This window comes from Lissotriton helveticus, chromosome 3_2 (assembly GCF_964261635.1).
Source record: "Lissotriton helveticus chromosome 3_2, aLisHel1.1, whole genome shotgun sequence".
Taxonomy (NCBI): domain Eukaryota; kingdom Metazoa; phylum Chordata; class Amphibia; order Caudata; family Salamandridae; genus Lissotriton; species Lissotriton helveticus.
The window spans coordinates 472,700,847-472,724,091 of record NC_136062.1 but is presented as its reverse complement, the minus strand read 5'-3'; positions in this window follow the sequence as shown (position 1 = coordinate 472,724,091).

Below are 23,245 nucleotides of genomic sequence, written 5' to 3'. Positions count from 1 at the left end.
CATCGCGAGCGGTCGCGAGCATACGCGACAACTCTCAATGAGAAACCAGACCTCCCCGCATTGAGAATCTTGCAGGGAGGTTTATTTTCCATGCTTGCGATCGGCAACTTGATGTTGCTGGTCGTGAACGAGGAAAAAGTCTCACCAGCATGTCATTTTGCTTGCTCGCGGTCACCAACTTGACGTTGAGGACCGCGAGTAAGCAAAAAATGACCTCTGCGCTACGCTACGCTATGCGTATTCGCACTGTGCTACGTGCAGTTTGCGTAGTGCGAAGTTGCGCAAACTTCGCAAACTACGAGAGCATGGCGTAGTGCTTTGCCCAGGCCTACTTGACTGTCATTTTCATAGGATTCCAGGGGTTCTGCTTGTCTGTCATTTTCATAAGACCCCAGGGATTCTGCTTGACTGTCATCTTCATAGGACCCATGGGTTCTGCTTGTCTGTCATTTTCATTGGACCCCATGGGTTCTGCGTGTCTGTCATTTTCATAGGACCCATGGGTTCTGCGTGTCTGTCATTTTCATGGGACCCCATGGGTTCTGCGTTTCTGTCATTTTCATAGGACCCCATGAGTTCTGCGTCTCTGTCATTTTCATAGGATCCCATGGGTTCTGCGTGTCTGTCATTTTCATAGGACCCCATGGGTTCTGCGTCTCTGTCATTTTCATAGGACCCCATGGGTTCTGCATGTCTGTCATTTTCATAGGACCCCATGGGTTCTGCGTCTCTGTCATTTTCATAGGACCCCATGGGTTCTGCTTGTCTGTCATTTTCACAGGACCCCATGGGTTCTGCATGTCTGTCATTTTCATAGGACCCCATGGGTTCTGCGTCTCTGTCATTTTCATAGGACCCAATGGGTTCTGCGTGTCTGTCATTTTCATAGGACCCCATGGGTTCTGCGTCTCTGTCATTTTCATAGGACCCCAGGGGTTCTGCTTGACTGTCATTTTCATAGGACCCCAGGGGTTCTGCTTGACTGTCATTTTTATAGGACCCCAGGGGTTCTGGGCGTAGTTTGTGAAGTAGCGCTTCGCGAAGCTATGCAAAGTGCACTTCGCACTACGCGAGCTACGCGTAGCATTACGCGAACTGCGTAGTAGCATGTTCGCACTGTGCAAGATGCCGTTTTCAATGATTGCACAGTGTGGACAAGCATCCGGCACTGTGCAATCATTGAAAACGGCATCTTGCACAGTGCGAGCTGTAGTTTTCTGCCGCTCAAGGTGATTTTTCCTCGAGCTGCAGCTTTCTCAACGCGGACTGTTAGTTCCTCATCGCGAGCGGTCGCGAGCATACGCGACAACTCTCAATGAGAAACCAGACCTCCCCGCATTGAGAATCTTGCAGGGAGGTTTATTTTCCATGCTTGCGATCGGCAACTTGATGTTGCTGGTCGTGAACGAGGAAAAAGTCTCACCAGCATGTCATTTTGCTTGCTCGCGGTCACCAACTTGACGTTGAGGACCGCGAGTAAGCAAAAAATGACCTCTGCGCTACGCTACGCTATGCGTATTCGCACTGTGCTACGTGCAGTTTGCGTAGTGCGAAGTTGCGCAAACTTCGCAAACTACGAGAGCATGGCGTAGTGCTTTGCCCAGGCCTACTTGACTGTCATTTTCATAGGATTCCAGGGGTTCTGCTTGTCTGTCATTTTCATAAGACCCCAGGGATTCTGCTTGACTGTCATCTTCATAGGACCCATGGGTTCTGCTTGTCTGTCATTTTCATTGGACCCCATGGGTTCTGCGTGTCTGTCATTTTCATAGGACCCATGGGTTCTGCGTGTCTGTCATTTTCATGGGACCCCATGGGTTCTGCGTTTCTGTCATTTTCATAGGACCCCATGAGTTCTGCGTCTCTGTCATTTTCATAGGATCCCATGGGTTCTGCGTGTCTGTCATTTTCATAGGACCCCATGGGTTCTGCGTCTCTGTCATTTTCATAGGACCCCATGGGTTCTGCATGTCTGTCATTTTCATAGGACCCCATGGGTTCTGCGTCTCTGTCATTTTCATAGGACCCCATGGGTTCTGCTTGTCTGTCATTTTCACAGGACCCCATGGGTTCTGCATGTCTGTCATTTTCATAGGACCCCATGGGTTCTGCGTCTCTGTCATTTTCATAGGACCCAATGGGTTCTGCGTGTCTGTCATTTTCATAGGACCCCATGGGTTCTGCGTCTCTGTCATTTTCATAGGACCCCATGGGTTCTGCTTGTCTGTCATTTTCACAGGACCCCATGGGTTCTGCATGTCTGTCATTTTCATAGGACCCCATGGGTTCTGCGTGCCTGACATTGTCATAGGACCCCATGGGTTCTGCATGTCTGTCGTTTTCATAGGACCCCAGGGGTTCTGCGTGTCTGTCATTTTCATAGGACCCCAGGGGTTCTGCGTGTCTGTCATTCTCATAGGACCCGATGGGTTCTGCGTGTCTGTTATTTTCATGGGACCCCAGGGGTTCTGCGTGCCTGACATTGTCATAGGACCCCATGGGTTCTGCGTGTCTGTCGTTTTCATAGGACCCCAGGGGTTCTGCGTGTGTGACATTGTCATAGGACCCCATGGGTTCTGCGTGTCTGTCATTTTCATAGGACCCCATGTGTTCTGCGTGTCTGTCATTTTCATGAGACCCCATGGGTTCTGCGTGTCTGTCATTTTCATAGGACCCCAGGGGTTCTGCGTGTCTGTCATTTTCATGGGACCCCAGGGGTTCTGCATGTCTGTCATTTTCATTGGACCCCATGGGTTCTGCGTGTCTGTCATTTTCATAGGACCCCATGGGTTCTGCTTGTCTGTCATTTTCATAGGACCCAAGGGGTTCTGCTTGTCTGTCATTTTCACAGGACCCCATGGGTTCTGCTTGTCTGTCATTTTCACAGGACCCCATGGGTTCTGCATGTCTGTCATTTTCATAGGACCCCATGAGTTCTGCGTGTCTGTCATTTTCATAGGACCCCATGGGTTCTGCGTGTCTGTCATTTTCATGGGACCCCATGGTTTTTGCGTTTCTGTCATTTTCATAGGACCCCATGGGTTCTGCTTGTCTGTCATTTTCACAGGACCCCATGGGTTCTGCATGTCTGTCATTTTCATAGGACCCCATGGGTTCTGCGTGTCTGTCGTTTTCATAGGACCCCAGGGGTTCTGCGTGTCTGTCATTTTCATAGGACCCCAGGGGTTCTGCGTGTCTGTCATTCTCATAGGACCCGATGGGTTCTGCGTGTCTGTTATTTTCATGGGACCCCAGGGGTTCTGCGTGCCTGACATTGTCATAGGCCCCCTTGGGTTCTGCGTGTCTGTCGTTTTCATAGGACCCCAGGGGTTCTGCGTGTCTGACATTGTCATAGGACCCCATGGGTTCTGCGTGTCTGTCATTTTCATAGGACCCCATGGGTTCTGCGTGTCTGTCATTTTCATGAGACCCCATGGGTTCTGCGTGTCTGTCATTTTCATAGGACCCCAGGGGTTCTGCGTGTCTGTCATTTTCATGGGACCCCAGGGGTTCTGCATGTCTGTCATTCTCATAGGACCCGATGGGTTCTGCGTGTCTGTTATTTTCATGGGACCCCAGGGGTTCTGCGTGTCTGTCATTTTCATAGGACCCTGGGGGTTCTGCGTGTCTGTCATTTTCATAGGACCCCATGGGTTCTGCTTGTCTGTCATTTTGATAGGATCCCAGGGGTTCTCTTGTCTGTCATTTTCATAGAACCCCAAGGGTTCTGCGTGTCTGTCATTTTCATAGGACCCCAGGGGTTCTGCGTGTCTGTCTGTCATTTTCATAGGACCCCATGGGTTCTACGTGACTGTCATTTTCATAGGACCCCATGGGTTCTGCCTGTCTGTCATTTTCATAGGACCCCATGGATTCTGCGTGTCTGTCATTGTCATATGAACCCATGGGTTCTGTGTATCTCATTTTCTTAGGACCCCATGGGTTCTGCGTGTCTGACATTGTCATAAGACCCAATGGGTTCTGCGTGTCTGACATTTTCATAGGACCCCAGGGGTTCTGCGTGTCTGACATTGCCATAGGACCGCATGGGTTCTGCTTGTCTGTCATTTTCATAGGTTCTGCTTGACTGTCATTTTCATAGGACCCCAGGGGATCTGCTTGACTCATTTTCATAGGACCCCATGGGTTCTGCTTCACTGTCATTTTCATAGGACCCCAGGGGATCTGCTTGACTCATTTTCATAGGACCCCATGGGTTCTGCTTCACTGTCATTTTCATAGGACCCCAGGGGTTCTGCTTGACTGTCATTTTCATAGGACCCCAGGGGTTCTGCTTGACTGTCATTTTCATAGGACCCCAGGGGTTCTGGGCGTAGTTTGTGAAGTAGCGCTTCGCGAAGCTATGCAAAGTGCACTTCGCACTACGCGAGCTACGCGTAGCATTACGCGAACTGCGTAGTAGCATGTTGGCACTGTGCAAGATGCCGTTTTCAATGATTGCACAGTGTGGACAAGCATCCGGCACTGTGCAATCATTGAAAACGGCATCTTGCACAGTGCGAGCTGTAGTTTTCTGCCACTCAAGGTGATTTTTCCTCGAGCTGCAGCTTTCTCAACGCGGACTGTTAGTTCCTCATCGCGAGCGGTCGCGAGCATACGCGACAACTCTCAATGAGAAACCAGACCTCCCCGCATTGAGAATCTTGCAGGGAGGTTTATTTTCCACGCTTGCGATCGGCAACTTGATGTTGCTGGTCGTGAACGAGGAAAAAGTCACCAGGATGTCCTTTTGCTTGCTCGCGTCGTCAACTTGACGTTGAGGACCGCGAGTAAGCAAAAAATGACCTCTGCGCTACGCTACGCTATGCGTGTTCGCACTGTGCTACGTGCAGTTTGCGTAGTGCGAAGTTGCGCAAACTTCGCAAACTACGAGAGCATGGCGTAGTGCTTTGCCCAGGCCTACTTGACTGTCATTTTCATAGGATTCCAGGGGTTCTGCTTGTCTGTCATTTTCATAAGACCCCAGGGATTCTGCTTGACTGTCATCTTCATAGGACCCATGGGTTCTGCTTGTCTGTCATTTTCATTGGACCCCATGGGTTCTGCGTGTCTGTCATTTTCATAGGACCCATGGGTTCTGCTTGTCTGTCATTTTCATAGGACCCCATGAGTTCTGCGTGTCTGTCATTTTCATAGGACCCATGGGTTCTACTTGTCTGTCATTTTCATTGGACCCCATGGGTTCTGCGTGTCTGTCATTTTCATAGGACCCCATGGGTTCTGCTTGTCTGTCATTGTCATAGGACCCAAGGGGTTCTGTGTGTCTCTCGTTTTCATAGGACCTGCTAGAAATGGAGTAGCCAATTCTACGGGGGGTAGCATGGAGCAGAGCGGGTAGGCCAAACTCCTGAGGACATGTGTGAAGCATCCATGCAGTACCCACAGACGACACACCAGGCACAGCACAAAAAGAGACACAACACCGGTTTGCATGAAAAAGAATAACTCATGTATTGTCTCCAACCTTCAAAAGTAAGACACAGTAATCACAATGGGGCACCAACTGGAGCCAGGGCAATGTATACCAGGGGGGATTATTTACAGGGAAAATGGGAAAAGCAAGAAAAGGTAAGTAAGTCCATTAGTTTCCAGGGCTGAAATAAAGACAAGCGTTAGCAATTGACATGAAACATCAGGCACAACCATCTGCCCTAAAATCTCGTAGCAGGACATCCAGCACTAACATCAGGCATAGACCTAAATCCAGGGGCAGGAAACATAGTGCATAAAAACAAAGAGAAATGGCATAGAGTATTAGATGAACCTAAAACATCAAGCATTATCACTTTGGCATAAGATGTCCAATTGTAGAAAAATATAATTGGGGGGCGCTACCAACCAGAATATAAGATCCTTAAGTATTTGCCCGGCGGTGTCGCCTCTTGAACCCACAAAGAAGTTAAACTATTGAAGAGGCAGGCGTTCCTTGGTAAAAACCTGGGTCGGGTCGGGGACAATCGATATTTGCCCTGCGGTATGGCCTCTGTGACCCTCTAGTTAATTAATCAATGAAGAGGCAGGCGCTGGAGACTGGAAGGCAGGAAACAAGGTTTTTATTCTCTCCGGAGGAGAACACAACGAAACGGACAGAAGGTATCGTTCTGAGGTGCTCTAACTTACGTTTGAGGCCTGGCCCCTTATATACAGTGTTTGTGGTTTTTATTATAGTTTACATACATGTGACAAAGCTTTGATATACGGAAAGACATTCCCGGAATCCCCCTTTGGGGCCCGTTCCCACACACATTTACAGTTGAAATCCCCACCCTAGTCATAACAGGTGATGAGTATCACGCAGCTGGATATTCCGCTGATTCACGGAATGTGGGGGGTTTGATCGGGTCTCATGGAGTGGGGGCTTTGATCAACCCGGGGATCCTTTGATGGGGGACGCTTTCTATTGTACGGGGAGGGGCAAGGAATGGTATCGGCAGAGCTGGGTGTCGGCCTGGGAACGGGGAAGACAAAACGGGCACACGGGGAAAAGGGGGTTTGCATCTAAGGGCCGGAGATCATGAAAGGGAAGCAGGGAGGTGTCGCGCTGGGAACAGGATGGGGGCCTGGGGCAGAGCAGCGCCGAAGAGGGGTTTATGACTCAAGGCAGGTGCAAGCAGGGGGTGGTCAGCGTGCAGGCTTAGTGAAGGCGAAGGGCTATGTCAGGGGCCAGCGGCATGCAAAAGGGTTCGTTCTGATCGGGGCATCTTAAAAAAATGGCGGGCGCGCACGACAAAAGTGTGGCATCAGGGGAAGAGGCAAGATGGCGCAGATAATGTTCACCAGAACGTACTAATTTTCAACAGTCCTCCCTTTAACATATTCAAGACATCTTGCTGGTTCATTTTCTACTCGGTCATGAGAAAGAAAACGGTAGGAACCCCAGATGAAAAGAGTTGTACATTTTAACGTTTCTAGTTTTTAGGAGGTGGGCCTATTTGATAAACTTTGATCAATTTGTTTAGCAGGAAAGTCATAGGAATGCAATACAAAAATGAGCAGCAAGTATAGTTCATACTGGCAGGTTATTACATATATATCAGGTTCGGATTGGAGCATGATCAATACAATGGCGGCTGGGAGAGAAATGAGGTCTAGCAGAAACGGCGATTGGGGATGTCAAATGTTCATTCTTTGTTGCCTTTCGTTGGCGCTGTTGAGCACCGGCGGTGGAGCTACGAGTCCAGCTCTGTTCTAAGTTCTGCGTTGCAGGGCACGACCCTTTCCTCGCGTTTCTGGTCGGAAAGGTCCTTTTCGCCCTGTGTCCTTTGAGGTGATTGTCAGAAAGTTCAAATGGAAGAAGAGCGTACAAAACAGTCCATAGGGTAGGTCAGAGGAAAAGGGGGATGGAGCAAGGCCAAAGTAGGAACAAACTAGGGGAACGAGAGACTTCAAATAGGCGGGCGCGTGACCGAATTCAGAGAGCGGGGACTTGTCGACAGACACTGGACATCGAGCAGGGGCATCAGGTCGACCCTTTCTTCTCATGTTGTCGAAAACAGTGCCTCGTCCTGCAGCTCTTTTCTGTCGTGGTCTCGCCTTGGCTAATGTCGCAGGTGTTCCATAGTCTGCAGTCAGGCCTCGTGCTCCCACATCCGGTCCTTCTCTCCTCCAACGGTAGTACCCTTAAACAAGTTTGAAAAGACAGTCTTTAGTGAATTTGCAGACGAAGATAATCAAAAAGTCTATTTCTCTCCCAGCTCCAGGCAAAGAATGAAAAATGCCCGTTATGTTAGTGTTTACAACTGGCATATGAATGACCGGTGACGGGTTTGTTGGATTTACTATGACTTTCCTTTACAATTAGTTACTACACAGGTATTTTGCTGAGAGACGAACATGGCTGAACATTTCCTTTCTATTGATGCATCCTGCTTTTCAACTACTACGGGGTTCATTTTGATGATTTCTTTACCTTGGACTAGTCTGTTAACCTTGTAAAACATCATTCTGGGTCCTACGTAACCTTTTATAGCCCGATTACTTAATTAGGAAGGACAGGGGTTTTATGGGAAACAACCAGGGACATAGGAAACTTGTGGTAAGGGCACAAATCGACCCATCTCTCACAACCGGAAATGGGGGGGTAGTTTCATAATTCCAGTTTTGGGCGGCTGATACAGGGGAGGTAACAGGGGTGATCATTCTTTCGGTTTGGGTATTGCGACGATTCGGGGAGGGGAGGGTCGCGTATTCTGAGGTCCTTATTTTATACTATAGGAGCCGTTGACATGTAGTTCCCTTATTTTCGGGTCAGATTAGGGAACTTCTGTCGTCTTACCTGTCCTTTCCCTTACGGCCCAACCTTGGTTCATTGACTTCTAGCGGAAAAGGAGAGGTAACGACGCGGCCTCAGGGTGATTGTATTAAAGACAAGTTTTTGTGCAAATACTGACGGTATTTGAAGCCAATTAGGTGGTGTGCTAGGGGTGGCAGTCTGCCAATTTCGGGGCTAATCACTCGGAAGAGTGGGAGTGCAAAAATAGAGAGAGAGAGAGAGAGAGAGAGAGAGAGAGAGAGAGAGAGAGAGAGAGAGAGAGAGAGAGAGAGAGAGAGAGAGAGAGAGAGAGAGAGAGAGAGAGAGAGAGAGAGAGAGAGAGAGAGAGAGAGTGCAACGGCAGACTAAATAGTACACGTGCAACAGAGAGGGTGGCAGTGTATTCAAGAAAGGCTATTTAGTGCATTACACAGTAAAAGGCATTCACGGGTTTGCGTTAGAATCTTGTAATCATGCAGTTTTGAGCATTAGACAGGGTAGAGGGGACGTGCTTTGAGAAAAAAGGGAAAGAAGAAAGGAGGTACCATTTTGTCGCACTTCTCGCATTCTCGGTCCTTCGACCAGTTGGGCCGACGCCTCAGTCACACATACACACATTCCCTCATAGTTTCGCATCATACGTGACATGGGTTCATTCGTCCGGTCTGGTTTAAGGGTGATCACTTTTTATCAGGTTGTGCTAATTTTTCGGATTTGTTCAATACGTGAGTAGTTTGCAGGCGTGCTTAGACACCACCTTGCGGCGCTAGTCCGCTTCGTGTATTAGACATGGCAAGGCTTCAGATCTTCGCCACACCTTGGCTGTAATCTCTGATGTAACCTGCAGAGGGAGGAAAAAAGGGGGGTGGGGGAGACAGCATTCGCGCGCATTCAAATACATGGATTCATAAGTCCTTTACTTACCTCTTACTCGTCTTTCCTCCTTGGGGCAGGGTCCCCGGGGATATGGTTTCTGGAGTCGAGGGGGGGGTAGTGTGTCCATATAGGTCGTGTGCGGGGAAACGTAAAAAGGAAACCAGAGGTGCCTAGTGCGAGGTATCTAGTCAAAGGATGTATCTCACTATCGGGGTCCTTAAACCTCTTTCAACGCTGTGGCGTTCTAAGGTTCTTCGGTTCTTGGGTCCCTGATACTTTGGAACGTGGTACTTTATAACATTTATATTATTTCATTTCACCCTCCTTTTACATTCCCTCATTTACACCGTTCGTTTTACCCATCCTTGGAAGTCAAGGTCTTCCTCTACGCGAGAGTTCATGGGTCAGTCGCGTACTTTGAAGGCGGAGTGTCGTGTTGTCGATCCGATCCGTCCTCCGGGGCTGGGCAACCATCTTCTTTTAACCTTAAAGAGAGAGCAGAGTAGGGTGCACAGAAAAGAACTTTCCCACCGATCCCATATTTTTAAAATAAAGCATGCAATACCCGTCCATAGTTTCAAAAACTTTATTTTGTAAAATTATTTCAGCATGTGGATTATGAGGGTGCGGTCGTATTTGGCCGGTCGTGGTAACGGCTAAAGTGCTTACAGTGGGGGGGTGTCGCTTGCAGCAAAAAACATCGGAAAGTTTTACTCATTTCATTTGTAAGAAACTAAAACGTCTATTAATTGGCTGGGGGTTCGGGGGCATTTATTTTCATAATTTAGAAGCATAATCACAATAGTTGTAATCAGATTTCCTATATGCATACCGTACGTGTGCGTCGTAAATGAGGTTTACATCAATTATAAAAATATAATACATTGTACATTTGTAATCAACATTTGTAACGGGGATCCTTTCATACTGTTCGTCGAGTGAGTTCTCCTTGTCTTTTCTAGCCAAGTGTACAAAGGATCATATAAAATCTCAGAACATCAAGTTTATATTAGTGCGAAGGAACACCACGAGGTGTTTGTAAGTTCCGATTGATACCAGCGCCATTTTGGGCGGGGCCGGCTCAGTCCGGAAGCAGCATCAGGGGAAATGTTTCCCATTACTGGCAGTTTGGACCAGAGTCCTTTTCGGCAGTTCTAGAATTCATGCTAACAGAAGGAGTGGCAATGTCATGTTTGTTTCGTTGGCGATCAAGGCAGCCGTCCCTTACCGGAAACCTGCAAAGGCCGAAGGTTCCGTCGGGGACCTTTGTAGGATCTTCAAGGCTGCGGAGATGCTGTCGGAGATGGGGGTTCGTGCTCCAGGGGGCAAATGTCCGAGTTATATGCTGGTCAAAGTTACTCTAGTGGCCGGGGCCCGCCTTCCAGCGGACCCAGACGCCATTTTGAGGCCCTACAGGGGCCACTCTCGTCGAGTTTGCAAGAGTGGGAGAGATCCTTCGGAGTGAAAGGAAGAGGTCTCTGTTTTGTGAAAGCGGGACGTTCGGCTGGGGTGCAGCTGTGATGCCCCCACCTGGGGGGCGAGGGAGACTGGTTCGCATCGTCTCCTTCTCCCGGTGCACTCCATGCCGCTCCTTTTCATCGCCCCGCATGAAGGTTTCTCCACATCCGGTGTTCCCCAAGTCCTGTGCTCGGTGCTGTGGGAGTATGGCCACCATTGCACGTTCGGTGCTGCGCAAGTACTGGGGTGCCACCATGGTGTGTTCGGTGCTGTGGAAGTATGGGCACCATCGCCTGACTGGGGGTGTTCGGCGTCGGTCCGGGGGCTGGGAAACCTCCTACCGGTGGAGGTGGGAGAGGCTCGTCCGCGTCGCCTCTCCCTCCCAGCCCAACTTGGACAAATTGTTGTGGAGGTACGTGCAGGACATCCCGCCGTCCAGAGCTGCTGCGGCTGTTACGGAAGAGAAAAGGAAAAAAGGTGCCTCGTTCTCCTCTGGACATGTGGCGGGACTACCTACAACAGCCCGGGCTGCTGGCTCCTGCCTCTCCTCCGGCTCCCCCATACGTTAAGATTTCCTGACCAAGAGTTGGCGGCCGGGCCCGCCTTATATGGGTTGCCGTTGGTTGGGCGTAGCCGTAACCCTGCCCAACTTTGGAAGGTTCCAGAATGGGGGGGGGGCGAATGTTCTGTTTGACTTTCATTTTTCTACAGTTTTACCGTTATTATTCCTTGTTTGTTGTGCTAAATTAAAAGTTCAAGTTCATTAATGGTCTACGGATTTTGTTTTACCATTTCTTTCTTTCAAGGTTGCTTTTATGCTAAGTTTCTGCTAACAGAGGTTGAGTAACACGGAAACACGTGTAGAGGGATGACGCAGATTTGTACATTACATACACACAAACTCAGACGGGGGACAGTACAAGTACGACATACAAAGACCCAAGACGAATATAAAACAGTTATTGGTCATAATTATCTCTTTCCGTCTGTGAATTTGAAACGAGGCTGGGTTCCTGTCTTGACATTGCCCGACCTAGGAGAACTTGAGCATGCCGCTGAGATTTTCCTGGCGAAATCTGTGCCATCGGGCATAATCAAACGTGGTGGTTCTGTCTGGTCTGTCTATGTAAGTCGGGTTCTTCTTTGTCTCGCGCTTTTTCCCGTACTGCCGGTCTGTCGTTCCTGTCGGCCCTTTGCCTTTACTCACGCTCAGTAGAGTCGGGCATTGGGCTTTCCAGTGTCCGACATACCTACAGAAAGCGCATTGGTCTGGCCCTAAGTCTAGTCGTCTTTTGCACAGTGTCGGGGGATAAGTTGTGGGTAGCGGTGTCCTGGGGTTGTCCTGTCGGTATATTTCTCTACTTGGTTTGTCCTCGTCTTTTCTCTGTCGTTTCGTAGCTTCTCTGCGCCACATACCGAGACTGTCGAGCATAATTGGCGTTGTCTTATTATTTCGAAGGGCTATTTCTAACGTTTCTATTTTATCAAGGTCAAAGGATCCTGTCAGTGGCCACTGTTTGTCTTGACTCTCTTCGGTATACCTGTGCCACAATTTATTATAGGCTATGGTGACTAATCCATAGTTTATGAACATGTCCTTATTAGGGGTGCCTTCTAGTGGAGCTATATGGTCCACCTCTAATACGCGGTCCGGGCTAAACAGGCTATTTATCAGTGGGGAGAAGACAGACATGACGGCTCGTAACGAGGGACTAAAAAGTCAGCACTGCCTATCTTATCACTAGGTGCAAAGACCGTACAGAATATTTCTATTCGACGTTGTTTGCAGGCAGTGAATACCTCATGGATCAAAAAAAAATGATAATAACCAAACGACCAATAAATAACAATGGGGAGAATGAGTAGGTCCGCAAAGATCTGCGTTACCTACCCTTTTCACTATCTGCAAAAAGGGTGGTCTCTTCCCTGTTTGCAGACAGGGAATCTCCAGGAAACAATAGTTTTGCGAACAACAGTTCAGTTTCAAGTAATTATTGCGTGGGGGAGAAAAAATAAGCACGGTTGCTGCCCTACCTATCCTCCACTGCTTGCAAAGAGAGAGAGCCCGTTGTTTCTCCGTTTGCAGACAGTGAATCTCCAAACAAATAAAAAGAGCAATACTAGTATTTTTAAACAAACAAGCAATCAAGCAATTTTTCGCAACTTGTCGTGGTAACACGACCTTACCCGGACCGTATGGACAGTTTCTTGTCTTCCGAATCCAGCGCCCGATCGTCCTCTTTTTCTCGTATTTCTCACGGCACTCCTGATGGTTCCCAGTCAGGACCGTAGATCACTCGAGAGAGGTCTGTTCGGAACTAGTGAAGTTCGGATGATCGGCTGCCAGACGAGGGTCTATTGGGCAAGAGCTCTCCCGATCGTTGCAGTCGTTCACTCTGTCGTCGGGACCTCTCCCACTGGATCCACGAGTCGCTGATGGGCCCCACGCTTGGGACGCCAATTGTAAAAACCTGGGTCGGGTCGGGGACAATCGATATTTGCCCGGCGGTATGGCCTCTGTGACCCTCTAGTTAATTAATCAATGAAGAGGCAGGCGCTGGAGACTGGAAGGCAGGAAACAAGGTTTTTATTCTCTCCGGAGGAGAACACAACGAAACGGACAGAAGGTATCGTTCTGAGGTGCTCTAACTTACGTTTGAGGCCTGGCCCCTTATATACAGTGTTTGTGGTTTTTATTATAGTTTACATACATGTGACAAAGCTTTGATATACGGAAAGACATTCCCGGAATCCCCCTTTGGGGCCCGTTCCCACACACATTTACAGTTGAAATCCCCACCCTAGTCATAACAGGTGATGAGTATCACGCAGCTGGATATTCCGCTGATTCACGGAATGTGGGGGGTTTGATCGGGTCTCATGGAGTGGGGGCTTTGAGCAACCCGGGGATCCTTTGATGGGGGACGCTTTCTATTGTACGGGGAGGGGCAAGGAATGGTATCGGCAGAGCTGGGTGTCGGCCTGGGAACGGGGAAGACAAAACGGGCACACGGGGAAAAGGGGGTTTGCATCTAAGGGCCGGAGATCATGAAAGGGAAGCAGGGAGGTGTCGCGCTGGGAACAGGATGGGGGCCTGGGGCAGAGCAGCGCCGAAGAGGGGTTTATGACTCAAGGCAGGTGCAAGCAGGGGGTGGTCAGCGTGCAGGCTTAGTGAAGGCGAAGGGCTATGTCAGGGGCCAGCGGCATGCAAAAGGGTTCGTTCTGATCGGGGCATCTTAAAAAAATGGCGGGCGCGCACGACAAAAGTGTGGCATCAGGGGAAGAGGCAAGATGGCACAGATAATGTTCACCAGAACGTACTAATTTTCAACAATGTCGGGCTTTAACCCTTCCATGGGCACCTTAAGGGAAGCATCAATGCATAGTGCATGGCATGTCACAGGATAAAACATTAGCTGTGAGAGCACATCATGCATGAACTCATTAGGCCGGTAACACTGGGCGCATAGACATGGCATCAACAACATTAGCAACAGGCCTGAACCACACTAGGCGCAACATCATTGGCATAGCTGCACAATTACACTAGTGCCGGCCATCAGTCATGAGACTAGGTTCTATTTGTATAGGCTACAACAGGGGACAGTATCTTTAGGCCTAGAACATCAGGCAGGAACACATTAGGTGGGCACCTATCAGGCCACTACATTAGGTGCGAAACCAGGAGTGGGCATAGGCCTCCGCACACGCACTAGGCGTTAAAACAGTAACATGAATTATATCTATTTATTATTTATTTATGTATTTAATGGTTTTGTAAAGCGCGTAGTAACTCCGAAGAGCATCCCAGCGCTAATCTGCTTCTCCAGGGGTTTTAGCCGACTAGTGGGATTATATTTGCGGGAAAAGGAAGGTCTTTAAGGTCTTTCTGAACTGGAGATAGTTCGGTTCTGTCCTAAGTTTTCGGGGTAACTGGTTCCATCGTTTCGCCGTGTGAACCGAGAAGCGACAGCCACCGGTCTTAGCTTTTCTCACTCTAGGGACTGCAATAAGGTTTTCTGCATTGGACCGGAGATCCCTCTCTGCTTTGTATGGGATTAAAAGTTCTTTCAGAAGAGGGGGACCATTGTTGTTGAGTGTTTTATGGGCCAGACAGAGGGCTTTGAACAGGACCCTTTCTCGGACTGGGAGCCAGTGGAGAGAGTTGAGGGCCGGCCTGGCGGAGGATCTTCCAGGTGTGCCCGTAAGTAGGCGGGCTGCGGCATTTTGGACTTTCTGCAGTGAGTTCAAGGTGGCTTCAGGGGCTCCCAAGTATATAGCGTTACAGTAGTCTAATCTTGCCAGGATTAGACCCTGGATGAGGAGCCTCCTTGCGGTCTCTGGGAGCAGGGGAAAGATCTTCCTGCAGGCTCTGAGTAGTCCAAAGCATGTCCCTGCGGTTCTCTTTGCCTGGGTTTTAAAACTCATGTCTTTCTCAATCCACACACCCAGGCTCTTGACCTCTTCCTTGGGTGCGGGAGGGTCCCCTAGGCACCTGGGCCAAAGGTAAGATGGTAAAGAGGGCCCATTGTGGCCCATCAGGAGGATCTCGGTCTTGGACCCGTTCAATTTCAAGGAGGAGAGATTCATCCATCGGTGGACTTCGGAAAGGCAGCTGTGGAGGTCGGAAGGAGCGTGGTGAGGGTGGGAAAGAGTAACGACCAGCTGAGTGTCGTCGGCGTAGTTGATGACTGACACGCCGTACGAGCTGACCCTCTTCTCCAGTGGGGCCATGTACACGTTGAAAAGTGTAGGGCTCAGAGATGAGCCCTGTGGCACTCCACACCGGAGGGGGATGATGGATGAGCAGCTGTCGTTTTCCCGCACCTGGAAGGAGCGTCCAGTCAAAAAGGATTCTAGCCATTTCAGGGCCAGACCCTTTAATCCGATCTCTCCCAGTTGGTGGATTAGGGTGGGATGGTCTACAGTGTCGAAGGCCGCGCTGAGGTCTAGGAGGATCACTGCCACTGATCCTCCTGTGTCCAGAATGCTTCTGGCCTTCTCCACTGCTGTCAGGAGGGCGATGTCAGTGCCCTGCCCTGGACGAAATCCTGTCTGGGAGGCCGCTAAGAGGTTGTTACTTTCTAAGAAAAGCGATAGTTGTTTATTTACCAGCTTCTCTGCGATCTTGCTGTTTCCAGGGAGAAGGGATATGGGCCTGTAGTTGGCGAAGTCCTGCGGGTCTAAAGAGGGTTTTTTCAGCAGACCTTTGACTGCTGCCGCTTTCCAGCTGGGGGGGACAATACCCTCTGAGAGAGAGGAATTGATCAGGGCCGTGAGGGGGGGGATGATGGTACTTGACACTTTTTTTAGGAAACGGAGGGGGGCAGGATCAAGGGGAGAACCACTTTTAATTGCGGCCATCGTGGTTCCTACTTCTTCCGTTGTTACGGGACCGAAAGTGTCCAGGAAGGGTTGGGTGGCTGGCGGCAGTGGAGGATTGGCGATAGTGATGGTGGGATCCGGCTGTGTGGGGTCCTGTTCGGGGGGGGGGTATGGTTAGAAGGATATTTTTAATCTTCTCGTCGAAAAAAGTGGCTAATTTTTGACATTTGGTTTCAGCTGCTTTGGGATCGAGGGGTTTGAGTGGGGGATCTAGGCCCAAGAGCATCAGCGTGGGGCGATCCAGTGGAACCAGGCATTAATACATAACCAGTAGATAACCTTAGCAGAGTCACTGCTGTCGCCACTGCGCAGTCACACAGGGGCTCTCCAGATCAAATGCCCCCTCAAAACAGTGGCCCTCAACGATGGCGACTGCCCTTTGTCCAGCGGGGCAGTCATGCAGGAACAGTCCAGACCTGGCCTGACACTGTCACCAGGGGTCTCCGTTCTCCTCCGGGCATGCGGGCGTCTTCAGAGCGGCTGGGCCAGCGTGGGGTAGGCTCCTACCTGGCTCCTGGTTCTACACGGGGCGCCCTCATTGACACGGGGGGCCCGCAACGCCACCTCCTCCTTCCGGTTTTCACCCGGGTTCCCTCCTGGGCTCTCGTCTGCCTCTTCCTGCTGCCCGGCCAGGCAGCCAACCAGTGCGTGGCTTCTGGGGGAGGGGCGGCCGCTGCAAATCCGTGTGCGGCGGCTGGGGGCACGGCCGGTGACGTCACCGACGCCCCAGCCACATGATGGTGGATTGCTCTGCCTTCACAGGCCTCACGTGGCTTTCCTCAATACTACGGCCGCCCTCTCTTGGCTCCGGGGGCCGCCGCAATGATGCCAACAGCAGCGGGGGCCTCTACCAAGAGGTCACTCTGCGGCTCTTGAACTCTACAACACCCTGGCGGAGGCTGTCGATTCTCTTGCGCCAGCCCTGCAACACTATTCTGCCAGGAAACGGCCTTCGGCCCCCTGGTTCTCGGAATCCCTTAGGACTCTTAGGCAAGGTTGTAGGAGGCAGGAAAGGCTTTGGAGGGCACACTTTGACCCCATAGAGAAGGATAAACATAAAATCCTTCTCAAAGGCTATAAAGCTGCAGTATTGACAGAAAAAAGGCGCACTACTCTAAATTAACGGCCTCGCTTAAGTCTCCTAGGGATTTGTTCAAAATAGTTGATAACCTTTCCCTCATTCAGACACCTGACCCTATAGCAGCCTCCCAAGTTCTGTGTGACCAAATCTCCATGTTCTTCCATATGAAGATCCTGGATATTTACACAGACCTGGAAACCCTCAATTCCAGTTCTCCATTTCCACCCTTCCAACTCCAATTCCTGAAACCCCTATGCCTGCCCCCTCTCACTCCCTCTCCCAGTTCCCCCCCTCACTTTTGATCATCTCAGTACGTTGCTGGACAAGCTAAAGTCCGGGTCACTGCTTGACCCCTGCCCTTTAACGGTTCTTAAAGATTGCAGACAGGCTATTCTGCCCCCTTTGGTGAAGGTCATGAATCTGGCCATTTCAGAGGGGGCTTATCCCCTTACCTGGAAACTGTTCATTGTCAAGCCCCTATTGAAAAAATCTACTATGCATCCTGGGATATTAAAGAACTTTTGTCCCATTTCTCTTCTCCCTTCCCCTGCTAAACTCTTGGAGGCACACCTTAACCTTCACTTGAGTGCCTTTCTCGACAGTACCAACTCCCTGGATCCCTCACAGCACGGCTTTTGCAGGACTCACAGCACTGAGTCGGCGCTCACTGTAGTTGTTGATAGCATTCTCGTGTTATTAGACCTCACGGCGGCCTTCGACACCCTGTCCCCTACCATTCTGGCTAGCCGACTCAGCGAGCTGGGAGTCGAGGGTCCTGCACTCAGCCTCTTAACATCCTTCCTTGACCAACGGAAGCAAAGGGTCACGCTAGGTGATTATATGTCACCCATCAAGCCGGTGAAGTGTGGGGTCTCTCAGGGCTCTTCTTTGAGCCCAACGCTTTTTAACGTCTATGTTGCCCCACTCGCCAGGCTCATAAGATCTTTTGGGCTAGAAGTTCTCTCCTACGCCGACGACACACAGATTATGGTCTCCATATCTAAATCTGTGAGCATAACTGCTCATAACTTTAAAAACTGTATGGAGGCGGTCGCTGGATGGATGGTTAAGAACTTCCTCAAGTTGAATGGGGAGAAAACTGAGGTCCTCATTTGTGGAGGCAAAAACGAGATCTGGTCAATGGACTGGTGGCCTCCTGTCCTTGGCGCCTGCCCCTTGCCGTACCTCTTTGCCCGCAATCTTTGAGTCATTCTGGACACTACTCTCTCGCTTGACAAACAAGTCAGCAGGACTGTGTCCACCTGTTGTAATGCTCTGAGGATCCTAAGGAAAATTGTTCATTATCTTTCCCCTGACGCACGTAAAACAGGTTGCAATTGCACTTATAGCATCCAGGTTGGACTATTGCAATGCGCTGTACTTGGGCATTAGCAATGGTCTGGTCCAGCGCCTTCAGACTGTGCAGAATGCGGCTGCCCGGTTTGTTGTGGATGCCCCTAAACGCTCCTCGGGCACGGCTATCAGAATAAACCTGCACTGGCTCCCCATGCAGGCGAGGATTAACTTTAAGGCTCTCTGCCTCACGCATCGTGCCCTTAATGGGACTGGGCCTGAAGCCATCCGTGCTCTTGTATCCTACTATACCCCCGGTCGGGCACTTCGCTCTTCTAGCAAAAACCTGCTAGCTGTTCCCCGAATATCCAAGGTCAGATGGGGTGGAAGGGCCTTTCGCTTCCTTGCGCCTAGACTCTGGAACACGCTCCCCAACGACCTCAAGGGGATCCCTTCCCATGCCCTGTTCCGCAAAGCACTCAAGACCTGGTTATTTCAAGAAGCATATTTGTAACTCATCCCTTGGCAACTTTTGAGCTTCAGTTTACCATCCTTCAGCGCCTTGATGCCTACTGGTTTAGTTGCGCTTTTATAAATTTCAATTAATAATAATAATAATAATACCAGCAGGCGACGGTCCGCGGCAGTGTCGGCGGGTGCCCAGAAGGCTTCTGGCCGGTGCGAAGCAGCGCCAGCAATCCCCGGGCCACGGCGGTGATGACGGCAGACTTCAAACGCGGGGTAGGCACCCGCTTTTACTTAAACTAGCAAGCAGCAGCGCATCCTCACGCGGGGTAGGCACCCGCTTAGTTTCTAATCATGCAGAAGTGCGGTCTCGCCTCCTCCTTGCTCCCGGGCTTCGGCGGTGATTCTGGGCAGTTCCCGAGGCGGCGCTAACGTGGGGTAGGCACCTGCTTCTTCTAGGCACCGAAGTGGCAGCATCCAGCGCTGTAGCGCTTGTCAATAGCACAGTGCAGGCTATACATACAGCGCTTTGATGGCCATAATGCAGGGCACAGCAGGCACCAAAAGTCCTGGACCAAGGTAGCGCTTTGCAGGCACACAGCGCTCTAGGTCCATAGCACGTGGTGGGGCACAGCAGCAGCCTCTTCCAGCTGTGCAGCGCTTGGAGAGGCTAGCGCGTAGGGGTTAGATAGTCCTAACAGCCAGCCCCAGGGGTACGCTCCTCACCTCCTGGGGGGCGGGGGGTCCAGTCCAAGGCGCTCCTTCCCTTCCAGGCGCTTTCAGGTGTAGCGCTCGCGTGGCCGCAGGTCCCACCAGCCTCAGGGACCTAGGGGGAGCCCTCCTTCTTCAGGGGCCAGGGAACAGAGCAGCAGGCACTACTGGGCCAGGTCAACAGTTAGTGGGGACTCATCAAAACAGGGCGGTAGGCTTTCACCATCCTCCACTGTAGCATGGCCCTCCTCCTATGCAGTGGCCTGAACTCCAGCAGTGGGGTTTCTACTAGCCCTGGGGACAGTATAGGGGTTCAAGATGGGTGCAGGGTCCAGCACACAGGCCCAAGTGGCGGTATCCCCTGGCAGCAGGTCCCCTCACGTTCTTGTCCCTGCTCTGTCTCAGCACATGGTGGCACAGCCCCCTTACTTATATGCCCCTCACCCCACCTTCCAGGCAGTGCCAGCAGCTTCTAGAATTCTCAGGTGAACTAGTTCTAACTGGCTCAGGGGGAGGAGTAGAGCACCCTGGGAGACAGGCTTTCCCTCCAAAAGCAGGGATGGCTGGGTACCTAACATCTAGACCGCTAACCTACTGCAGTCAGGTGGCACTACACATAGCCTTGGCATCCATTATAAAAATTAGCAGTTCACCAGGGTACATTTTCTTGATGGGGGATTGACAAGTGCTCACACCATTGCATTACATTGTCATAGTAACCAGGGCATCTCGTACCTCACATGGCCTACACAACTTTATTTACCATTGGGGAGACATCCTAATATAGGAGGGTAAAAAGCAAAACATTTTGGGGGAAATGGGCCAAGTCCAACAAGACCCCAGGGGTTCTGCTTGCCTGTCATTTTCATAGGACCCCATGGGTTCTGCGCGTCTGATATTATCATAGAACCCCATGGGTTCTGCGCGTCTGACATTGTCATAGAACCCCATGGGTTCTGCGCGTCTGACATTGTCATAGAACCCCATGGGTTCTGCGCGTCTGTCATTTTCATAGGACCCCATGGGTTCTGTGTGTCTGACATTGTCATAGGACCCCATGGGTTCTGCGTGTCTGTCATTTTCATGGGACCCCATGGGTTCTGCGTGTCTGTCATTTTCATTGGCCCCCAGGGGTTCTGCGTGTCTGTAATTTTCATAGGACCCCATGGGTTCTCCGCGTCTGTCATTTTCATAGGACCCCATGGGTTCTGTGTGTCTGACATTGTCATAGGACCCCATGGGTTCTGCGTGTCTGTCATTTTCATGGGACCCCCGGGGTTCTGCGTGTCTGTCATTTTCATGGGACCCCAGGGGTTCTGCGTGTCTGTCATTTTCATAGGACCCCATGGGTTCTGCGCGTCTGTCATTTTCATAGGACCCCATGGGTTCTGCGTGTCTGTCATTTTCATGGGACCCCAGGGGTTCTGCGTGTCTGTCATTTTCTTGGGACCCCAGGGGTTCTGCGTGTCTGTCATTTTCATAGGACCCCATGGGTTCTGCATGTCTGTCATTTTCATAGGACCCCAGGGGTTCTGCTTGTCTGTCATTTTCATAGGTTTTGCTTGACTGTCATTTTCATAGGACCCCAGGGGTTCTGCTTGACTGTCATTTTAATAGGACCCCAGAGGTTCTGGGCGTAGTTTGTGAAGTAGCGCTTCGCGAAGCTATGCAAAGTACACCTCGCACTACGCGAGCTACCCATAGCACTACGCGAACTGCATAGTAGCATGTTCGCACTGTGCAAGATGCAGTTTTCAATGATTGCACAGTGTGGACAAGCATCCAGCACTGTGCAATCATTGAAAACGGCATCTTGCACAGTGCGAGCTGTAGTTTTCTGCTGCTCAAGGAGATTTTTCCTCGAGCTGCAGCTTTCTCAACGCGGACTGGTTGTTCCTCATCGTGAGTGGTCGCGAGCATACGCGACCACTCGCAATGAGAAACCAGACCTCCCCGCGTTGAGAATCTCGCAGGGAGGTTTATTTTCCATGCTCGCGATCGGCAACTTGATGTTGCTGGTCGCTAACGAGAAAAAAGTCTCGCCAGGATGTTATTTTGCTTGCTCGCAGTCACCAACTTGATGTTGAGGACTGCGAGCAAGCAAAAAATGGCCGCTGCGCTACGCTACGCTACGCGTGTTCGTACTGTGCTACGTGCAGTTTGCGTAGTGCGAAGTTGCGCAAACTTCGCAAACTACGAGAGCGTACCGTAGTGCTTTGCCCAGGCCTACTTGACTGTCATTTTCATAGGACTCCAGGGGTCCTGCTTGCCTGTCATTTTCATAGGACCCCAGGGGTTCTGCTTGACTGTCATTTTGATAGGACCCCAGCGTTTCTGCGTGTCTGTCATTTTCATGGGACCCCAGGGGTTCTGCGTGCCTGTTATTTTCATAGGACCCCATGGGTTCTGCGTGTCTGTCATTGTCATAGGACCCCATGGGTTCTGCGTCTCTGTCATTTTCATTGGACCCCATGGGTTCTGCATGTCTGTCATTTTCATGGGACCCCATGGGTTCTGCGTGTCTGTCATTGTCATAGGACCCCATGGGTTCTGCGTGTTAGTCATTTTCATGGGACCCCATGGGTTCTGCGTGTCTGTCATTGTCATAGGACCCCATGGGTTCTGCGTGTCTGTCATTTTCAAAGGCCCCCATGGGTTCTGCGTGTGTGTCATTTTCATGGGACCCCATGGGTTCTGCGTGTCTGTTGTTTTCATAGGACCCCAGGGGTTCTGCGTGCCTGTCATTTTCAAAGGCCCTCATGGGTTCTGCGTGTCTGTCATTTTCATTGGACCCCATGGGTTCTGCGTGTCTGTCATTTTCATTGGACCCCATGGGTTCTGCGTGTCTGTCATTTTCATTGGACCCCATGGGGTCTGCGTGTCTGTCATTTTCATAGGCCCCCATGGGTTCTGCGTGTCTGTCATTTTCATGGGACCCCAGGGGTTCTGCGTGTCTGTCATTTTCATAGGACCCCATGGGTTCTGCGTGTCTGTCATTTTCATGGGACCCCAGGGGTTCTGCGTGTCTGTCATTTTCATAGGACCCCATGAGTTCTGCGTGTCTGTCATTTTCATTGGACCCCATGGGTTCTGCAGGTCTGTCATTTTCACAGCACCCCATGGGTTCTGCGTGTCTGTCATTTTCATGGGACCCCAGCGGTTCTGCATGTCTGTCATTTTCATAGGACTCCATGGGTTCTGCGTGTCTGTCATTTTCTTGGGACCCCATGGGTTCTGCGTGTCTGTCATTTTCTTGGGACCCCATGGGTTCTGCGTGTCTGTCATTTTCATGGGACCCCATGGGTTCTGCATGTCTGTCATTTTAATAGGACCCCAGGGGTTCTGCGTGTCTGTCATTTTCATAGGACTCCATGGGTTCTGCGTGTCTGTCATTTTCATAGGACTCCATGGGTTCTGCGTGTCTGTTATTTTCATGGGACCCCAGGGGTTCTGCATGTCTGTCATTTTCATAGGACTCCATGGGTTCTGCGTGTCTGTCATTTTCTTGGGACTCCATGGGTTCTGCGTGTCTGTCATTTTCTTGGGACCCCATGGGTTCTGCGTGTCTGTCATTTTCATGGGACCCCATGGGTTCTGCATGTCTGTCATTTTAATAGGACCCCAGGGGTTCTGGGCGTAGTTTGTGAAGTAGCGCTTCGCGAAGCTATGCAAAGTACACCTCGCACTACGCGAGCTACGCATAG